General features: G+C 38.3%; 1 long non-coding RNA gene across 3 annotated transcripts; it reads left to right on the top strand.

The window, feature by feature from the left end:
• Positions 1-4,277: 4,277 nt before the first annotated feature.
• On the top strand, positions 4,278-5,245 carry LOC138125613 (uncharacterized). Of its 3 annotated transcripts, none has more exons than XR_011157498.1 (2): positions 4,278-4,922; positions 5,027-5,245. It is a non-coding gene; the product is annotated as an uncharacterized lncRNA (long non-coding RNA). The 3 variants fall into 3 exon arrangements; XR_011157497.1 differs by having other exon boundaries at positions 4,278-4,942; XR_011157496.1 differs by having other exon boundaries at positions 4,278-4,952.
• Positions 5,246-18,357: the final 13,112 nt, after the last annotated feature.

The raw sequence follows: 18,357 nt of genomic DNA, 5'->3' as shown, positions 1-18,357 counted from the left end.
ATTTGATTTATTTTAGCTATCGAAAAGGATTTTGACTATTTGGTTTTTACTAGTCAGTGGTATAACAGGTACATAATTCGGAATGATTGTGATCAGGTTTGCAATTATTTACAGCAATTCCAAGAAGTGTTTTGATGTTGGTTTTACCTGAAATAATAACATATGGCAACGTGGCCTTGATTGTTCTTTATTATTTATTTCCATGCTTACAAAAAAAAAGAGATATTTGCAGATTATTGGGATAAATCGAATGTTTTAAATGTTGTCACATTAAGGGGCAGTTTATAGAAAGAGAATTAAATATTTAATTCAAATTAAATTTTAAAGCGCGATTAACTTCGATTGGTTCAGTCTGATCACGTGTTCAGTTAATCTGGCATGTGATTACGATTGACTTAATTTCGCTTCTGTAAACTGGCCCTTAGGGTAACAAAAAGGTTCATATTTTCTACAAAAAAGAAGATTGATTTTTTTTACATTTCTACCTTATATTTTAATAACTACATACAGGGGCGGCTGGTGTATAAGTGCTGTAGAGCTGCAGAACTCCCAAAAATTTTGTTATAGATTCTAATTTTAATTTCAGTAATAAAACAGTGACATGATTAATTATTTTACGTTAAAAAAATTGAAAATGATTGCTATGCTCCATTGTGACGGGCAAGACGAGTTCCATTAAGTCAAAAAAAATTTGTGGTCGGTGCAGCAGCTGGGCGGCTTTTACTGCATTGGGCCACTGGAGCTGAACTGTGCACCTCTTCGCAGTTCCTTTCAACCGCAAACGCGGTAGGCATTAGTAGGATTGAAGGAGAAACTGAGCTGCAAAGGCATCAGTTCATGGAGTAATTTCGCTCGGTGTAGAAGTATTATTATACAGGGTGTTTTCGAAGTTGAGGCGTTCCTTGTAACACAGGTCCTATATATACATTATTCTTAAGAATTTTAGCCTAAATCTTCTTAGTAAAATGTTTGTATTAACGGAGATAATTGATTGTATATTTTTATTGTTTTCTAAAATTTTGAGTCCGGTCCTGCCTATTTCTCCGCTGTACTAGATTAATAACTGACTCATGATGGTGTCTTTCTGGAAATCGCTCTGCGTACTCTCTGGACGCCGCGCCGCAGCTGCATTCTGATAACGTGATAATATTGCCCATACATTAGCAACATATCTGAGAGCTCATTAGTCATTATTTTCGTAATGATAAAGCCATTCCGATTAACTAGATGACAGTATTTTTGATTATTGATTAACGTCCATGCTCATTTGATTTTTTTGGCAAATTTGAGCAGGACCGGTTTCAAAAATTTCAAAAAAATTAACTTATTGTATCTTCATTGGCGTACACATTTTACTAAGGTGATTTTGGCTAAAACTCTTTAGAACAACGCATAGTATCACATGTTAAAAAGAACGCCTCAACACCCTGTATTGTAATTTATAATTTTCGGAAATATATACAGTAGGGCGTCGATTATTATCTAAATGGGACTGAGGGTAGTGCCAATAATCGTAAAATATAGCTGAAATTAACAAAAAATTTATAAGAAATATGTTTGATTTACGACACAGACTCGAATTTATAATAAATTCCGATGTAAGCGGTAATAATTTTAAATTAGGATTCAATGTTCTTATAACTAACATTCGGCTAATCCATACTTTACTGTAAACAAATTAATAAATTTGCAGAACACGCGCTTTATTTCATCACAAGCCGCGCCTGACTACATACTTAACAACATATTGCTAAGCTGTTCCACCAATTTTGGGCTACCCCGTATGTCAGAATTAATTTTAAAAACTTTCCTATTGGGTTTAATTGCGTCAACATTGTGGTGACGGTGTTAGCTACAGTTCTAAAAATTTCCAGAATAAAATTAATGTAGACGCTGAATGAGGAGATAGGTAGGTACGACTTTTTAGTTCACAATTTTCCAATCTACAATAATCTACATACAATGTCCTAATCTAAATCTACATACCTGATAAAATGTCCGCCAGTGCGAAGTAACCTCTAGGAAATATGCTTTAAAACAAGGAAACTGCATTGGTGTACGTTTTATAAAATATGATATACAGGGTGTATTCTTAAAATGTGCCGAAATTTTACCTACGTGGTTGTGGGACAACGTAGAAGACTAAAAGCAATTAAAAAAATGTAACTCAAAAAATAAATGTCATTTTATTTTTTACAGTTTTTTAATAGCTATTTATGCACCAAGGGCGTTACAACCATGATTACACCCGGAGAACGATGAATCCAGCTCGAGGGCTTTAGCCCGAGAGATGGATATCGTTCGATGGGCGTAGTCATTCGGTGACGCCGTGGTGCATACAAGATTTTATTTTTCACTATACGTGTTCTTTAAAAAAAAAATCGGCATCTTTGCAATTATGAATTGATGAGGGCGTTATGAATTAATTACGCCCAGTCCTAGACTGTGTAACAAATTTTATTTTTACGCCCTGTCATTATTCCCCGGTTGTTATGGACATGTTTACGTATTTCGTATCCTAGGAGTTATCATGCAATTATACTAAAGTGAAAAATAATAGTAGTTTATTTAACGAGTTCGTGTGTAATTTGGGCTTTTTTTGGCATGAGTGGGCCAGTTTAAAACTCGAGTGAAACGAGAGTTTTAAAGGTCCACGAGTGCCAAAAAAACACAAGAACCAGTTGAATACAACGTTTTTTTGTTCGACGAGCCCCCCAAAGGCTCCAAATCGCTGAAAATCTTTAAAATTAGCTTGACGTTTCGTTTTGACAAGTTGTCAAATTTATCAAAATCCGTTCACACAGGAGAAAATTCTCAAATTCTGACAGTGTCGAACAAAAAATATTTTTTCCGAGTTCTACATGAAGCCAGTAGCTTGTGGTTAAAATTTTTCCGCGCATTTCAATAACACTCCTGTATATACAGGGTCTCTCAGAACTCGCGCGCCAGAGAAAATGAGGAAACACGAAATAGCATTTGGATGTGTAATTTTGAAGAAAAAATATCTGGGTAACTGGACTTTTTGAAAGATGTCAGTGTCAAATTAAATTTGTAATTAAAAAAATATGCAAAGCCAAAGGTTACAATCATGTATTCAGCCGCTGATTATTAAGAGATGATAATCATTTTTGGGGAATGTGGTCGCAACGCCAGGGAGGCAGGAAGTCTTCTTAGAACGTTTTTCGGACAGAAATGCCCCAGATCATAAAGTAAAGTTGACGCAAGTTGCAAAAAACCACTTTGCATTTGCAACAGCACTTTTATGGCATTAGTCATTTGAAATTACTTTAAAACTCTACTTATATGGAAAATATTCAACCCAAACTATGATTTTCTGGTCCCTTTGTGCCTTTATTTGGTTCAAAAATATGAAAAAAATGCTGTTGCAAACGACAAGTGGTTTTTTGCAACTTGAGTCAACTTTAGGTACTATCGCGGATTCGCGGCCAAAATACTTTGGTCGTCAGTGTGACATATACTCAATTTCATATAAATGTGCATCTAAGCAAGCCATGAAAATCTGATTTTCTGTTGGTAGTAAAGCTAAAGCTAGTGGGCCGTATGATTTCCCTTTCATTAAAGTTAAAGAACGTCGTTAAATTGTTTTGTCTCTGTCTAACATAGTGCTTGGCATATACTCTCACTTTCTCTAATCAATTATTTAGCTAATGAAGGGCTTAACGAAGGGGAAATCATACGGCCAAATGACTTTAACTTTCAAAGTTGCTTGCTCTGCGCGAACCCGATTTGACTAATTTTTTAGTTTTTGTCCATTTTAACATTGCTGATTTCAAAAGCAATGTTACGTCTTTTTACTGATTAAATTAAAGTAATTTTTATTTATTTTTGTCTTTGTATTTTTACCAAGTAAAGATTTATTGGACATGACCTTCATAAATGTGACTTTTGTAATGTAACTAAATCAAAGGTGATTTTACAAATGCACAGCTCACTTGATGAACATTTATATGAAATCAATTATAAATGATATTCAGTTGTAAAGCAAGCTTTAGGATGTTTAACCTTATTTTTTACTGTTGTCAAAATTATTTTTTCTACTTTGCGTTTCTAATGATGTCATTATGTCAGTATCGAAAGAGAGCTCATTATGAAACGCAACATTTTATTTTCTAAGGTTGGTACCGGGTTCGTTGATCGGGTGTTAAACGTCGAAAATGATAAACAAGTAAGTGCAAGTAACATAACCTCAAAATACTTTTATTTTTAAACTTTAAAGATTACAGACTAAAGGATTAACACGGAAAGTTAGGGTAATGTTGCAATTTAGGTCGGTGTAATAATGATACTTATGCGGATGTACAAATAGCGAAAACCTAAACACATTTTTATTAAAAATTAAACTAATGCACCGACGATAAAGTGAAACATTACCCAAGTTAATTTTGTTCACTTGAAGATCTCGAGTTATTATAAACATTAATGGTAACGGTGGACGAATCATGGCTGTTAATTGTGATGCCAGGCATGCCAGGGATAGTTTCACTCGACCTGAAGTTTTGCTGAACACTCCTATTGTCAGACACCACAATGGTTGAAGTTGCTTTAGTGTTCTCTTTACTGCAAACAACCACAGGCACAGGATTACCTGGTTGTGAAGCTCTTGATGTAGATGCACATGAAAGAATTTGTGCCACTTTAACTTTCTTTTTTAGGGATTGTTCGATGTAGCCCTCAGCCACAGCTGAGGACTTCCAGCCCCCATGACGCTTAATTGTTATCAAGTCACCTCCCCGGTTTGCTAGGGGGGATGCACTAGACCGTCGAAAACAGTGCCCTGTAAACAACTCGGGATTGGGTAGTTTTAAAAAAGTGGCAATGACTTTTGGCATTTTGCCAAATGTGTTTATCCCAATGGGGCTGTTAATGCAATACCCATTTCTGTATGTCAGAAAGAAACGACTGTGAGTAACATTTTTAGGTCGTAAGTTGTGGTAAGTCTTAATTAAGTCAATCCATTCATTGTCTGTTATTGCAAATAAACATGGTTTATTTGTTTTTGTTTTAGGTATGGAAACCAAAATTGAATCACTTTTAAAGTCAACGTCGTTTACGGACATAATCGTTAACTCTTCACGTCTACAAGCTCCACAGTATCCCATTATTAAGGCGATCTAAAAAAAAACTATCAAGAGCAACTGATAATACAATCTGTTATGAATTACATTTTTTTATTACGGTTTCTGTACTTATTTGATTCATAATAATAAATATAAATTGAAAATGACTACATACCTTCATTGCTAGATACATCTTATTATCCGCGTGTCCTATGAAGCGACATATATCTTCGACTTCCAAAATTTTGGATTTTTTTGGTTGATAATTCTCTCCTTGTTTTTTTAAGAAGGCTTGCAATTTAGCGTAACGTGATATATCCACGTTTTTGTAAATGTTTAAACATGATCTTAACATAGAATATATCGACCATAAGGTAGAGGATTTTTTCGTCTTACTTTGCATATCGAAATATGCAATTAAAACATTCTCCGATATGTTCTGCGCCTTATTTTTCCGACACCAGGCTTCAAAGTTCGCAAATTCCTTTTCATACACCTCTCTTGATTTTGTAGGTAGTAAGTTGCTAAGGGTGCCCTCAGCAACTTCACGTAACTCAGGGGGGGTACAGTTTTGGTCGTTTTCCATACTTTTTTCATAACTTATACAATTAACAACTTAAATATTGCGAACTGTCAATTTTACAATTTCGAATTTCATTTGTTTCAAATTCAAAATGATAAAGATCAAAGTTACCAGTAGGTACCACCCGTCATGTATTAATACAAAAGTCCCTAAATTCCAAAATTTTGATTTTTAAGCCATAATAGGGCAAAGTAGAAAAAATAGTATAAAGAACTCGTTTCGTAAGGCGTTTGTCGCACTTGTCCATTACAAAACTCGCCGCTACGCTGGCTCGTTTTCTAAACTTGGACGCGTGCGACAAAATTGTGCCTTACGAAACTCGTTCTTTAATATACTATTAATCCATCAGTGTCATACGGGTGCGGAGGCAGGGTTCAAAAGCAAAAGATCAACATGGTCGCGGTTTAGACAACCTTCAGAAGCAAGTAAGACGATTCTGTATTTATCAAAAACTGAAGATGCTATATTTTTGACAAGAATAATTTGAAATTGTCATGTATATTGATATTAATACTTTATTTACATTTGCAGTTTCAAAAAGTGACGACCAAAGTATTTTGGCCGCGATAGTACCTAATATTGAGAACCATCCTAAGAACGCAAAAGACTGGTAACGTTATGTCACATCGAAAAGAAGTTGGTGGTGCTCCCAGAATCGCGCATACAGTTGAGAATGAAGAATGATGAAGAAGCTGTCTTAGATGTTGTAATAACTAATAACCCAATTTGACTAGTCTTCCGCGCAAATTTAAATATTTGAAGAATCAAACAAAACCACGAAATTGAACAAATTGACCAGAAGTCGTAATCCTCATAGAAACAGAAAAACTCTAAAAGACCCCTAAAGTCCATTCAAAAATTAAAAAACCACCACCTGCCCTTTTAGGTTGGTAAAATTTAAAAAACTCTAGGTAGATATTTTTTCATATTATGTTGGTAACTATAAATTATAACATTTATTTGATTCAAAACAAAATTCAGTTTAATTTAATTTAATAAACACTTAACCTCAAAATTACAATTCAATTTTACACTAGACAGCGTTGCCGATAGTAATTATCGAAGAAAATGCGACGTTGGTGGTTTTTGGATTTTTGAATGAACAAGAAGTCCCCCTTAGTTGAGGTGGAACAGAACTGAAGTAAAAGAACAAAGCGACACCACAAGAAACTAATGACATGATAATAATAATGTAATAATGTAAATGGGATGAGTAAAACCTCCAAAAATCATCCACAAACGATGGCACACTATAATCTTTTCTAATTATACAACACGTGACCTACAAGTGAATCAACAAGATTTTTAAATTTACAATAACTAATGCTCTATTCTCTACACTACCTCGCGGTCGTCCAAGTCCCTGCGACACCTAACACGTTATGGGTGCAGTGCCCCGGCTTGTGTCCTCCGAAACGCCACTGCGGCGACCACACCTGGTGAAGCAGAGGCCTTCCACCAAGGGCGGGTGAGAAGCTTCACGGCCAGGGTCACACGTCATGGAGAAGCCCCGCGGTCACCACGACGGCAACTCCAGACGGCCTCTTTGATGTGCTATAATTTTTCATTGCAACGTGGTAAATCTCTGCCCTCGGTCGACAACCTAACTCCGGCAAAACATGTGCTCACGATTTTCCCTGTGGCAAATGCATGGCCGTTCCCGAAATGAACTACCCCCCACACGGTCCGACCACGTGTTACAGGACGCCCTGAGTCTTACCCGCTCATATGAAATCCACGCTACTCGTCGACCCCCAGAGAATTACCCAAACCCCCCTGATTATCAATTCGGCCGCACATCATCGGAATAAAAAAGAAACAAAACACACCTGGGAAACGCGTGTCGTAATTTAATTGGTATTACCCGGATTAAACCGCGCAACTTCCTGCGTCACATGTGGAGATCGAGTCGCGCCTTTGATTTGATTTCGACAGTAAACAAAATGGACGATTCAAGCACCTGAGCTGACCTGACAAACACTCAATTTTTAAATAAAGCAACAGAAAACACAACCGTTCAGTTCAAGAACTAAAAGTCGGGAGAGCGTATTTCTTTTCTTTTCAAAATGTCAACCAAAAAGTGCTCCCCTCCTACACAGTGGTCTTAACTTTGCAAAGGCCCGCGCTCGTCGCTGCTTCTGCTCCTAGTTTCTTTTGACTCGTTTCGGTGGCGGCAATTTGAATTTGAATTCAAACTGGGATATTACAATGTTTTTGAGGATGATGGCACCAAAAGCATTAGTGAAGTTGCGCGCTTCTTATTAGACATTTCCGATGCTTCATTCCATCCAATTTTGAAAACTAATCGACGACACCCTGATCATTACACTCGTGGGTGTACAGCACTTATAGCCAGACGGGAGTTTTCTGCACGTGATTGTTAAATGAATAGATAACCAAATTTTATTTCGCGGATCTTATTCTCGGACGAATCGATTTTCAACAGACAAGGATGTTACAACGTTCATAAATTGGCATATTTGGACAGAGGAAAATCCATCGGCTAGTTTTCCAAGGGTATTTCAACATCGATATTCAGAGAATTTGTGGACTGGTCTTGAGATACCCGCTTTTGAATTCAAACCAACCGCCAACAAAAGCCATGATAGTAGGTACCGATGTCGGTACCATCAGCGACCACTAGGGCCGGGGGTGAAAGTCGACAGGGAATGAACGGCCATGTTTTTTGGGGACACTTTTGTCTTGACTGCAGAGAAGTACTGCGTATTTTTCTGTGTTCTACTATGCGATTTTAGGTGTTTTTTTTTTTTTATTGAACTGTGCTAAATGTTGCTGTCCAGCTTCTGTTTTTTAAAATCCACAATTATCTCGACCATCCCCATGTATTACGCTTTTAACATTTATAAGCTTGCGAAGGAGCGTAAAGCAGCCTGGTCCTAGTTTTGCAAATTTTATAAAATCGTACGGACCATGTTTCTTTTGCCAAATCAGGTTTAACTAACTTTGCTAAAAGAAAAGGACACCAAGTTTTAGAGTTGGTCTGTGGCTTTCACAATTTATAAGCGCACTCCTTCATTTATGATCCCCTTTAAATTATTCCGAGTGACGCTTTTGTGTAATACTTAAGTATTTATTGCTCAACGCTTTAATCAAAATGTTAAAGTTTCCACTTTCCATCCCGGTAGCAAACAATTGTGTTTCGATTTCAGGTATCTGCGTGGGTTTTTTTTTCTTATCCAGGGATCTACTACATTTAGTTATTTCCACCGTTTAGGTCCGGGCGCCCTACATATTATTCAGGGCGCCACCTTACGTCGATGAACCGGCTCAACAAAGAGCTGGGGTCGATCGGACTGTGGTTTAAAATTTTTATGTATGTGTTATTGGTTGTTACCACTTGTCCCATCCCAAATTGAAAGTGTTCTTAGGCAACTCCGTCAACAAATCTTTGTCGCCGTTTCGTTTGCATTTTCCAGTTACTGTAAATGTCAATTCTTCCTTATCGCGAGGGTCTCTCTCTCTTTGTGGGTTTTTGCTTCCTCGAACATCCAAGCGTTGAACACGACCCCGCGACCCCTCGTTTAACATTTTGCGCCCCAAGAGAGACCCGAAAACCTTAACGCTTGGCGGGACTTGCTGAATGCTGATCCGCAACGTCGCTCATGGTGTAAGTTGAACCCGAGTTCCTTGGCACAAACTTCCGGAATTGTGATTTTTTCCCTGCGTTTGTGGTACTTGACAAGCGTCGTTTGTTTTGCTTTGAAATAGTCATATTCAACTCAACCGCTGAACTTAGAGTAGTAAATTTGTTGACTTAACGTAAAGCAGTTAGAACTTTTCCTTTAGCACTAAATCACGGGTAGGTGGGAAATGTTAAAGTCCTAAGGATAGGGTGCCACAGATCACCGGACTATGAAAAGCCACTCACTCCTTCTGTAGCGTGTTTGTCGAACCTTGTAAATTAACTTGGAAAAAAGGATGCTAAAGTTCTCGTTTAGTGCTCGCTCTCGCCCGAATGGTCCGAAGTAACTGCCTTGCTGTGCTGTAATGTTCATGACCCTTCTGTTTTTTTTTCTGAATTTTGAATTGTGTTGCTTATGAAATCAAGTTTGCTCAACTTTCAACAACTTTCCACGTCCCCGTTGTCACTTCGGACTTGCTCGTATTTTCCGGAGTGGTTTTAGCGGAGCCTCGTTCGGGGGTCTAGGGGAATAGCCAGAGCTCACTATTTTCCAAGAGTTCCGAATGAGTAGTCTTCTCACATTTGGGGAAACTTGTGTGCCCTCTCCCGAGACGTTTATTATTCATTAAGCCCAGCGTTGCAAAAATTATAACATTGAATAAATAGGTAGCTGGTTATGATTATTGTGTAGTTTCATTTGCACTCTTCTGTGTGGTTCACAAACCCTGTTGGAACGAATCTGGTACTGTTTAATTTGTTAAAAAAAACACACACACACAACGTAGGGAAATTAACGAGATATGATCACGTGCTCTTGGCCATTTTTGAATTTCGCGGGTTTTGTTTTCATTGCGTATGTTGGTAGAGAAAAAAAAAAGATGATCACTTGGTGGGATTTTTTAATTGCCCACTCGGTTCATCACAGTCTATTGGGAGATCGTGTCGTATAACAAAGGTATCAATTAATTTCTAGATAATTTTATCCTTCGTCTCTAGGTTGGATCTTTTGAATTTCCTGGACATTTAACAGGACACATCTATGCAGAATTTATAGACATGGAACTTCCCGATTTATTGGTGGAGATACCACTCGATTTTCGTATCAACGACTGGTTCCAGCCCGATGGGGTACCACCTCATTTCAGTAAAGAAGTACGCGAAATTTTAAATCAACAGTATCCTGACCGTTGGATAGGTCCACAACATTGGCCCGCTTGATTTCTTTCTTTGGAGACATGTGAAAAACGTTGTCTACAGACAGCCCATTAATACAGAGGAGGAGCTCAGAGTTCGAACTGAAGAAGCCTTTACAACAATTACTCCACAAGTGATTATGGACTCTAAGTTAAGCCTGTTACGATTATGTTTGCAGATTAGTTAAAATTAGTTCCATGGGTGTTATGTGTTCATAAATTGCATCAGATTAAAATCGGTTCTTTTTAGAACCACCATTTGTTGTTTTATTTTCAAAAAATTTAAATGACAATAATTTTTCGTTTGCAACACATTTTTAATTTTTTGCTACAACACGTGATATGACCAGAATGGCATTTAGTTGCGACTATCAAGCATCAACCACTACCCCACGAAACCGAGGCCGGCGGCCGACACACGAACTGTAATAACTAATAACCAAATGTCACTAGTCTTCCGCTCAAATTCAAGCATTTGAAAAATAGAACAAAACCCGCGAAACAGACAAGTTGGCCAAGTCGTGATCGTCATCGAAACGGTAAAAAAAAACCCTACACACGATTCTATACAAAATGGCGGAAGACTAACTCGAGATGCAAATGGTGGACCTGCAGGGTGGATAAACTTCGAAATAAAAATACATAAGTCGGTGGGAGGACGCCTGTATTTAATTTGTACATAGTCGAATAAACCCATTCTCAAGCAGCGCTTGATCAGAAATTCATAACAACACCATTTGTGAACCCCCGCATGAGATCGAACAAAAAAACAAATCACATACAACAAATAAAAGGACAACGTGTCACCGAGAAACTAATGACATGATAATACGGTGCGATCAATTAAAAAATAAATCGAGTCGGCGTGTTACCTATGGCAACCCATGCTATAGCATAGGCTCCAAAGCAAACTCGATTTATTTTTTAAATGATCGCTCGGTATTAACAGCCACTGTATATGGGATAAGTAAAACCCCCAAAAATCATCCACAAACAATGGCACACCATAATCTTTTCTAATCGCTAAATTGGTACAACATGCGACATAAGAGTGAACAAACAAGACTTCAAATTTACAATGATTAACTCCTAACTCAATACTCGCTCCCTAAACTCGCAGCTCTCCCGATAACACGTGGTTTCCGATCGCGGAATTAACCTAGTTTTCGCCCCCCTATCTGTTATTTTCTACACTACGCGCGCTCGCCAAAGTCCCAGACATCTAACCTAACTCCCTACATTGGTTGAAGGCACCACGAACCGGAGTTTCCCGTCATGGAAAGGCCCCGTGAGGGCGACGACGGCAACTCCGGCAACTCCATGTCGGTTCCCGCAGCGTATCCCTTCTTTCCCTTCCCCATTCTCAATCTACTCTCGCGACGACAACCTTAACCTCACACGTTGGTTCGGGACACCACGAACCGGGGTTTTCCGTCACGGAGAAGCCCCGTGAGGGCGACGACGGCAGCTCCACATCGGCTTTCCTAGTGTGGGTCCCATTTTTCCTTTCTCAGTTGTTAGCTGTTCGCGAGTCGACAATTTCTCACGTGGTTGAGGAAAACACTCCCCGGGTATTCCGTCATGGAGGAGCCTCGTGAGGGCGACGACGGCAACCCCAGACGGCTCCCTTCGGTGGGGCTCCCTTATTTCACTTCCCTAATTGGTCTCTGTCCTCGCAACGACAATCTAACTTCGCATGTTTTACCCACGTGGTTCACGACGTCCCCGAGTTTCGCCCGTTTTCCCCACTTACATTACCGTGCGTTATCGGAATAAAATAAACAGAAACATACCTGGGAAACATGTGCTATAATTACAATGATACTACCTGGATTAGACTGCGCAACCCGTTAGCGTCCCACGTGATGTTGCACTTAGTACACGCGAAAACCACGTATGCTGTGCGCGATTTGGTTTTTACAATAGACAAAATGGATGGCTTAAGAAATCGTACAAACCAATACTCAATTCTCAATTAAAGAAACTAACTGGTCAAAAGGGTACAACCGGTCGGTCCGAGAGTCGAAAGAGAGAGCAGACAGCAGAGCATTTCTTTTTCAAATGGAAACCAAAAAGCGATCCCCACTCCCCCGCGGTCGAATCTTCTCGGTGATCTTCGGGCGTCTTTCTTCTTCCCCTAGTTACTTTTGGTTTGTTTCGGCGGTGGCAATTTAAATTCAAAATGGGGTATTGCAATATGATAATAATATTTCCGTGATTGTCTTTGCTTTTTAAAAATATTACGGTTGGTAAATAGCGTAGTAAATAGTAGTTTTTCTTCAAAAGTCCGTAAAATATGACATTGCACTGCTGCATTGATAATGCTAAAGTGTCATTTCATTGTCATGGTATCTAACGAGCTGACCAGCGTCCGTGAAGTTATTATCTCCACTGAGGAGCGTCCGTGAAGTTATTATCTCCGCTGAGGGCGTCCGTGAAGTTATTACCTCCGCTGATGAGCGGCTGTAAAGTAAACTATATACAGGGTGTCCCAGAACTGGCTCCCCAGAGAAAACAGGCATGTGCCGACAACAAAAGAGACTCCAAATTGACTAAAATAAATTTTCTGCTAGCTCAAATTACCGAGTTATAAAGTTTGTAATTTCACCAATCCCGGAAGCTCGTCCTCAGGTGTTACTAAAAAATCCGATCGGTTGCTAAACAACAACAAAAAATCTCTGATATCGCACAAATCAATAAAATGTTTGGGGCTCTGTAACTAAACAGCGCCGGACAAAATAGCGCTGGACAAAATAACAGCGACAAAATAGCGCTACGACAAAACAGCGTCAGTCAAAATAGCGCAAGTTGAAAACAGCGTTGGTCAATTCAGCGCAGGACAAAACAGCGTTAGTCAAAATGGCGCAAGTTGAAAACAGCTTTATGTGGTACCGTTGTGATGATAAAAATCGACTACAGTTAACTTGGGACGCCTCTGAGATTTTTTGAAAATTTAGGCTGAGTGAACGTACCTACCGAGATTTGTCAAAGTTTGTCAACCTCAATATTTAAAATTTTCAAATCAACTTTATTTCTAAAACAAGAATAATATAAACACAACGTAGATGAAACATGCATCCTGTAATTTGTGCATTTGGAAAAACCTCATTTATGGCGTTGATTGCGGATATTTCAAAATCGCTTACTATGCTTTCAGGTCTTAGCGTTGGCTCAATTTCCATCAACTTCTCAAATACTCTCTTATACGTTGCCTGTTGTTTATTGTTTAATAATACATATATCATAGGTAGAGCTCTGTTGTTGATCAATGCGTGAACAGTATATACTTGAGTGAAGAATTGTGGAGCTACCTTAAATGTCCCATCAACGCACCAGTGTGGAAATTCATTTAGCAGTGCAATATTTCTTGCCGTGCCAAACATGATGATTCGATTGTTGTCATTATTACCAGAATCGTACAGCAAAAAATTTTCCCCTCTGTCGGTTTTTTTGTACTCTTCATTAATGTCAATTTCTGAAATATTCTTATTCCTGGTTGTATTTCTTGTAAGAATTTTATTTCTCTGACGCTGTATAGTACGTCTTGCAGCATCGTAACTTTGAATTTGGACACAAGCTTCTTCGGAAATATTACTGCTGCATGCTTGAATAATAGCCCTTGGCCTTTCTTCGGATAATACAGCTGACTTTCTAATTTTTTCTCTAACAATTTGTGCTTCATTGCTTGCGGGATCCGGACCGTGATTGTGCTCATTTGTTGCCTTCTTGTAATTTTCTCCCGTCACCAACAGCCTCCCCTTGCAACCAGTTTTGGTGCATCGCCACGAAGTGGAATTGAGGCGCGCCTTATCTTTTCTATATCTGTACCCATCACACAGCAAGAGTTTCCCGTTTTTCTGCGACTTTATGTATTCCATTGACGTTGACTAATTTATTTTGTCGCTGTTATTTTGTTCAGCGCTGTTTAGTTATGGAGCCGACTAATTTTATTTTAAGTTTATTTATTTTTGCGCTATTATGTCGCACGCTGTTTAGTAGCACGCTTTTTAGTCGCGTCGCTTTTTTGTCGCGCGATATTTTAGTTGTTCGCTATTTTGTCGCACGTCATTTTGTCCAACGCTATTTTGTCCGGCGCTGTTTAGTTACAGAGCCAATGTTTGGGCAACTGGAATTTTGACGTTTTCCGATATAAAAATTCGTTGACGTTTATCTGTCATCAACATCAAGACTTGACAATTGCAAAATTCGAAATAAAACAATAAAAATGGCGATTCTAAAAAGAACCATTTATTTAAATAGGTAACAATGTTAAAGCAGATGTTCGAAATGACCACCATTCATTTATATGCACAATTGTGCTCTACGTAACAAACTTTTTGTAGTAGCGTTAGTTATCATTTCTTCAGTAACTGAAACAAAGCCTCCTGAATTCGAACTCTCAGATCAGCCTCTGAATTTATGGGCCGCCGATAAATGATTCAGATCTGGAGACCTGGCAGGCCAATGATGCGGTCCTCCTCGACCGATCCAGCTCTGTGGATATTGGTTATCCAAAATTTCCCGAACGTTTCTGCTAAAATGTTGGAACCAGTCATTTATGCGATAAGCAAGAGGTACCAATTTCAAGTAAATCAGGTAGCTCCATGCCAATGAACTGAGCATATCTTGCCCCCGTTAATCTTACGGGGAATTCAAACGGTCCAATCTAGAGCCCGAGATTCGGAATTTTAACAAATGGAAGGATCCACCACGCTTATACTTGCCAAACGATCGCCCAATAGCCCAGTCCACAAATTAACAGAAAACCTATGTTGAAAACGTCTGGGAAATAATTCTCTTGGATTTTCCTCTGCCCAGATATGAAAGTTGTGATAATTGGAACAACCTTACCGGCAAAATAGCGACTCATCAGAAAACAGTATCCGTGACAAGAAGTGTGGAGCATCGTTTTGGTTTATTAACCATAGATAAAACTCTCGCCTAATTGGATAATCCTCTGGCAGAAGATGTTGTACTCGTGTATAGTGGTACGGATGCCTCCTATTATCAGCTGGAACTCTCTGCACCGAACTCTTGGATAAACCCATTTCACGAGAAACTGTTCGAATACTCCGGGTGCCGTCTTCCTCAAAGACATTCAATACCGCTTCCTCGTGTTCGACAGTCCTTACATTTCATGGAGCACCCCCAACTTCTTCTTCGAACTGGCTGCATCTGACCCGTTTCTCGACCCCAAGCGATTAATTTCAGGATTGTTTCATGATCCGAATGACTTTGTCTTTGTGGAAATTGTTCACGGTACAACCTTACCGCTTCACGTGCATTGTTCCCACAGCGCGCAAAAGTAAGAATCATATCTATACGTACTCAGAGGAAGAATACATGTTAAATGATACACTTGAATTAAATATCGCAGTGAAATTGTATAACAAATGTCAAACTGACGTAAACAATAATTCTAATAAATGTAGTGGACCAAATCTAATGGACAGAATTATAGAGGTTTACGGATAAAAAGAAAACCTAGGCAACGCAAAATTGCGATTATTCCACCTTAATGATGCTCAACTCTAATTGGTCAACTCCAGAATGTCTTTTCTCGGTTATCATTTGAGATAGGACTTTTTTTCTTCAAAATACGCCCTAAGGCTCCTTTTTTTCTCTGGGGAGCCAGTTCTGGGACACCCTGTATAAGTTCATTTTTTAATGCAGTAGAAAAAGTCAGGCAACCCAATATACAGTCATCAAGGCTGCCTAGATACCTTAAATTCATTTTTAATTGATATGGATCCACGATGCCGCTAAAAATTCTGTTTCTCAAAATCTCCGTCAATCTGACAAGGTTTTGACATTCGGTAAAAACTTTAATTGAAATGAGAAAACGTGTTTAATAATGTGTTTATTCTAGAATTCATGAATAAAAAAGCATTAAGTTAGTAAATAGAAACCATAATTAACGATAACTCAGACATATTTTGGATTTAAAAAATCAACTCTCATCTTGGAATTCTTCCGGTTAATCCGAATCTGCATCAGACTCTCCAAGCTCCAAGGTGTATAATCAGTTGTTCCACGGTCACTTCAATACGCACATCCAATTCCCACATCTGCTCTTCTTTAGTTTAACCGTATCCCCAACCTTAAGTTCCGCATGTTCATCATAGCCATGTTTGTAAATGTCCAAAATCATGTTTTTTCGAATACAGATAAGGCCGACTTACTTTTTCGTTGAACATAATTTGTTCTGTGCAGCCCATCGATAATCAAGTATAAAAACCCTTGACCAAACTAGCCTTTAAATTAATACCTATGACACATTGACACAAATTGACATTAATGCATTTATTGTGGCATATGGCATCATGGATTGAAGTAATTTACAAAATTGAAATAGGAATCTAGTGAACTATTGAAAGTGTATATTTGGCTGCCTGACTTTTTCTACAGCATTAAAAAATGCACTGTAGCTAAATCATTTGAAATTCCTACCTGGTTTCTTAACATGTCTTAAATAATTTGTTATGAAGGTTTGAAGAAAAAATAGTATATGTTATTCGCAGCAAAAATGGTTTTATGTGCTTTGGCTGGTTTGTCTGCCTCACTGCGTTCGGCAGCCAATCTACCAGCCGCAGCACATAAAACTTCATTTTTGCTCCTCATAACATAATATACGGGGTGATCAAGAAGGACTGTTTAAGTTGGTAACACTGGATCGTATTTTAAATCGTATAACAGGAGTAAATTCCGGTTGTTAGTGGCTTGTCGTCGTTAATGCTATACCTATATCAGATATTTGTCAAATAAACCAACAAAACATAGGTATCCAGTTGCAGCAAGGAAGTTGCAGTGTTATAAACAACCGAATTAAAAATTTTTCTCAATTGTACTGCCAACTTAAACAGTCCTTGATCACCCGGTACTCTCGTGTCAAAAATGGATTACTCCCTAGGATTTAGGGATATTCGTTACTAGGTTGCCATAAATTTGGTTAGGTTGGAGGCTATGTAGTTTCTGGTGACAAACAAAAGATATCCCAAAAATGTAAGACAGCAAATTAATTTTAACAGTTGCAAATGACTAATTTCTCGTTAAGTGATAGATGATTTTTCATTTCACAATCAAATTTGGTTACTGGCGGCATATTTATTTGGATTTAATCTCTCAATTCAAAGTAACCAACCTTAGGCATTCAAAATAACTTTTGAAAATTCTAGTTACACACAACATGAAAAACGTTATTTCCCTAAAAGTTCGAATTCTAGGGAGTAATCATATATGTAGTGGAGTAATCCATTTTTGACACGAGAGTACTATTATTTAACGAGTTTGTGTAAATTGGGCCTTTTTTAGCATGAGTGGGCCAATTTAAAACGCGTTTTAAAGGTCCACGAGTGCCAAAAAAGGCCCAATTTACACACGAACGAGTTGAATACAACGTTTTTTTGTTGGACGAGCCCCTTAAAGGCTCCAAATCGCTTAAAATCTTTAAAACTAACTTGACGTTTCGTTTTGACAAGTTGTGACATTTATCAAAATCCGTTCACGCAGGAGAAAATTCTCAAATTCTGAGTGTCGAACAAAAAAACATACATGACACATAATAGAAGATAAAAATATGATAAATGAGAAATTTGCATTTTAATTTATAAATTGATTTTCCATATTTTTATTTTTTGGGTTGGTCATCTTCGGGGGGCACCGTTTTCTCCTAGCTGCAGCCTTATGGGTAATCCGTTGCTGGTTCCGGCTTCCGGCTGAAAACGATTGGAGTCTCGACATACTTGCAGTAAGATTTTTATCTCAAATTACTGCAAAGGATCCAGTATTTTTGGGACACTACGTTTAATAATGTGCCACCCACTTTTTTAATCACAAAACGGTACAATTAAAATAACAAAA

This window comes from Tenebrio molitor, chromosome 3 (assembly GCF_963966145.1).
Source record: "Tenebrio molitor chromosome 3, icTenMoli1.1, whole genome shotgun sequence".
Lineage (NCBI taxonomy): Eukaryota > Metazoa > Arthropoda > Insecta > Coleoptera > Tenebrionidae > Tenebrio > Tenebrio molitor.
The sequence above is the reverse complement of the archived record's forward strand: the minus strand, read 5'-3'. Positions and strand labels throughout refer to the sequence as shown.